The sequence below is a fragment of the Theropithecus gelada genome, chromosome 3, assembly GCF_003255815.1.
Source record: "Theropithecus gelada isolate Dixy chromosome 3, Tgel_1.0, whole genome shotgun sequence".
Classification (NCBI taxonomy): domain Eukaryota; kingdom Metazoa; phylum Chordata; class Mammalia; order Primates; family Cercopithecidae; genus Theropithecus; species Theropithecus gelada.
The window spans coordinates 39656397-39660643 of NC_037670.1; the positions used below are offsets into that span (position 1 = coordinate 39656397).

Here is a 4247-nt window from a genome sequence, read left to right on the forward strand (position 1 = left end):
ACAAAAGCACAAACAACAATAAAAAAAGAAAATTTAGACTTTATCAAATTTGAAAACTTGTTCATTTAAAGAAACAAGAAAGTACAAAGAAAAGCTATATTATGGAAAAAACTTTAGAAAAACTTATATCTGATAAGGTATTCGGCATATATATAGAACTCATAACAACTCACAAAAAGTCCATTTAAAAAAAAGGCAAAGAATTTGAATAAGTGTCTCTCCAAAGAAGCTGTACAAATGACCAAGAAGCACATAAAAAGATGTTCAACATCATTAGACATTAGGGAAATGTAAGTCAGAACTAAAGTAAGATGTCACTTCAACCCACTGAGATAGCTATCAAAAAAACAAAAAAAAAAAAAAAAAAAAAAAAAAAAAAAAAAAAAAAAAAAAAAACAAAAGCAAAGAGACAAACAAAAAAAAACACCCAGAATAATAGTCTGGGGAGGATATGGAACAGTTGGACATCTTATGCATTGCTGATGGGAATGTAAAATGGTGCCACCCTTATCCGATAAAGTTGGTCCTCAAAAAGTTAAACACAGCTGGGAGTGGTGGCTTACACCTGTAATTACAACACTTTGGGAGTCCCAGACAGAAGGATCACTTGAGCCCAGGAGTTAGAGACCAGCCTGGGCAACAAAGCAAGAGCCTCGTCTCTACAAAACATAATTAAAAACAAAAATTAGTTGGCCATGGTGGCACACGCCTTTAGTCCCAGCTATTTGGAAGGCTGAAATGGGAGGATCACTTGAGCCCAGAAGTCTGAGGGTGCAGTGAGCTATGATTACACTGTGGAGCTTGCTCTGACCTGGGCAACAGATCAAGACCCCCTCTCTAAAATGAAACAAAATGTTGAACACCAAATTACTAAATAACCCCCAAATTCCAAGCCTTCATCTATATCCCCACAAAATTAAAATCAGGTATTCAAACAAATACCTTTACAGATATGTTTACAGCAGCACAAAATGCAGATTGGTGGTTTAAAGGAGCTGGAGGAGGCGGGAAAGCAACTATTTCATGAATATGAAGGTTTATTTTGTAATGATGAAGATTTTTTGAAACCAGATAGAAGAGGTAGTTTTACAACAGAGCAAAGGCCATTTAATTGTTTAATTTGATTGGTACTAAATGCCATTTAATTGTTCACTTGGCATGGTTAAATTTTATATTGTCAGTTTCACCTAAATAAAAAATTGCCAAGAAAATATGCATCTCAGAATGTTTTTAGCCAGACTGTACCTTTAGCTAAATCTTTCCATGTAGATAGATAGACTAGATTCCAAAGGTTAAAACTGGCAAGGATGATGAAGACATATTTCAAGGTTACTCTCATTTGGTTTATAGCCTCATTAGCCAAAAAGCAGTGCAAAGGAGGACATACAACTTAAAACACAACATGTGACTTTATCTGGATTTCTGTTGCCATTCTTATACAAACCTGCCCACATTTGAACAGAATTAGTTCAGACAGCGAAGAATACGCAATCAGAGAAGGAGCTGCTGCCTTAAGTTACATTAGACTTGTAGAAGACCATGTCAGCAATCAACAGCCCACCTTCTACCAGGTAAGAAGGTTCTTCGTATATCATAGTTGTATAATTCTTCACCTTATTTATTTATTTTTTTACTAGGCCTTTGGTCCAATAGCAGTGGTAACTATAGAATTGTAAAAGTAGTAACCTTAATTATATTTCTATAAATTGTATCCACAATGTTTATTTGACCATGTTGTTGCTTGGAAGGCAAACAAAATAATGTATAGATGGCATCTCAAGTATAAAAAATAATAAAATCAACCATGGCTATCAGCGAACATTGGTACAACGTATGAGTGTAGCTCTACGTTCTGCAATCATACGTGTAGGTTGGTGTCAGCATGACCACGATCAAGCCATAGAACTCTTTCATTATCATAAATATCCCCCTCATGCTATTCCTTTACAGTGCCGTTCACCATCTTCTCATAGTCCCTAACTCTATCTTTCAGCAACCACTAATTTGTTTTTTCTCCTCTATAATTTGGCCACTTTTTATTGTTATGTAAAAAGTTTCACATACTATGTGACCTTTTTAAGATTAGCTGTTTTCAGTCGGCCTGATGGCCTCAAGATTCATTCAAGCTGCCGATTGCATCAGCCATCTGTTACTATTTATTGCTAAATCATACTCTATTATCTGGATGTACCAAGTTTATTTAACCACTTGTCCATAAGGGAGCACTTTGGTTGTTTCCAGTTTGGGGATGTTATAAATAAAGGTGCTATAAATATTTGTGTAGAGATATTTGCATAGACACACATTTCCAGCTCCCTGGCTTAAATGGCTAGGAGTGCAATTGCTGGATCATATGATAAGCATATGTTTAGTTTTTTTTTTACAAAATTTCCAAACCACTTTTTAAGCTACTTCTAAAAGTGGCTGTTCCATTTTACATTTCTACCAACAGTGTAGGAGAGATTCAGTTTCTTTGTATCCTCACCAACTTTTGGTACTGTCACTTTAAATTTTTTAAATTTTTGCTGTTCTAATGGTTGTGTAGTAATATCACTTTGTAGTCTTAATTTGCATATCCCTAGTGGCTAGTGATGTTGGATATCTTTTGGTGTGCTTATTTATCATCAGAATGTGGTTTTCAGTGAATTGTCTCTATGTATCTTTTGACATTTTATAATTGGATTTTTTATTGTTGCATTTTGAGAGTTCTTTATGTATTCCAGATATAAGTCCTTTTTCAGATATGTGCTTTTATAATACTTTCTTTCTGTCTGTAGCTTGAGAAAGCTGTTTCATTCTGTTTACAAAATAATGCACACACAAAATAATTTTAATTTTGATGAAGTCAATTTATCTCTTTTTATTAATTGATCTTGTTCCTGTTGTTATATATAAAAACTTTTATAAACCGTAGATTGTAAAAGTTTTTCCCTATGTTAAATCCTAAAAGTCTAATAGTAAATTTTTTCTCATTAAACTTTTTCAATGGGTCTCAAAATTCTGTGACAAATTTTTGGTCATGTTGTTTCCATTAAAAAGTACTAATTTTAAAAACTAATAATTTAAAACTGCCACACTCCAAAAAGAAAACCAAAGTGGTCCACAAAACATTCTCCTTTCCTTCTGAAAGTTTCACGATGCATTGTTATCATTAACCAGTCTTTTACTACTAAACTTAAATGGCCAGTTGAAACAGTTCTCAGGCCATTCTTCCACCACCGATTAAGACCAGGGTGGCAGTATTAGGCATAATATTCATTTATCCTTCTGAGCTTTCTGTGCAGACTTGGTGACCTTGCCAGCTCCAGCAGCCTTCTTGTCCAATGCTTTGATGACACCCACGGCAACTGTCTGTCTCATATCACGAACAGCAAAGTGACCTAGAGGTGGATAGTCTGAGAAGCTCTCAACACACATGCGCTCGCCAGGAACCATATCAACAATGGCAGCATCACCAGATATCAAGAATTTAGGGCCATCTTCCAGTTTTTTTACCAGAACAGATATCAGTCTTTTCCTTCAGCTCAGCAAACTTGCATGCAATGTGAGCCATGTGGCAATCCAGTACAGGGGCATAGCCAGCACTGATTTGACCTGGATGGTTCAGGATAATCACCAGAGCAGTGAAGCCAGCTGCTTCCATTGGTGGGTCATTTTTGTTGTCACCAGCAACGTTGCGATGATGAGCATCCTTGACAGACACGTTCTTGACATTGAGGCCCACATTGTCCCTAGGAAGAGCTTCACTCAAAGCTTCATGGTGTATTTAAACAGATTTTACTTCAGTTGTAACATTGACCAGAGCAAAGGTGACCACCATACCAGGTTTGAGAACACCAGTCTCCACTTGGCCAACAGGAAAAGTACCAATATCACCAAGGGCTTGTCAGTTGGACAAGTTTGTGGTAGGATGCAGTCCAGAGCCTCAAGCAACATGGTTCCACTGGCATTGCCATCCTTACTGGTGACTTTCCATCCCTTGAACCAAGGCATATTTAATATTTAAGTCTATGGTTGATTTTTATTTAATATTAATGTAGGATGTGTTTTTTTTTTATCTCCCTTACGAATAGCCAATGACTTCAGCATCATTTATTAAAAGTACCATCCTTACTCCAGGAATTGCTTTGTACCTTTGTGAAAACTCTGTTGGCCATCCTTGTTTGGAAGTTATTTCTGGGTACTCCATTCTGTTTTGTTTATCTTTGTTGTATCTCTACCTCTCAAAATCATAATGTCATGAATAC

The 4247-nt window shown here is 36.1% G+C and overlaps 1 pseudogene; it reads right to left on the bottom strand.

Moving 5' to 3' along the window:
* Positions 1-3255: 3255 nt before the first annotated feature.
* On the bottom strand, positions 3256-3993 carry LOC112621230 (annotated as a pseudogene).
* Between the last annotated feature and the right edge of the window lie 254 nt (positions 3994-4247).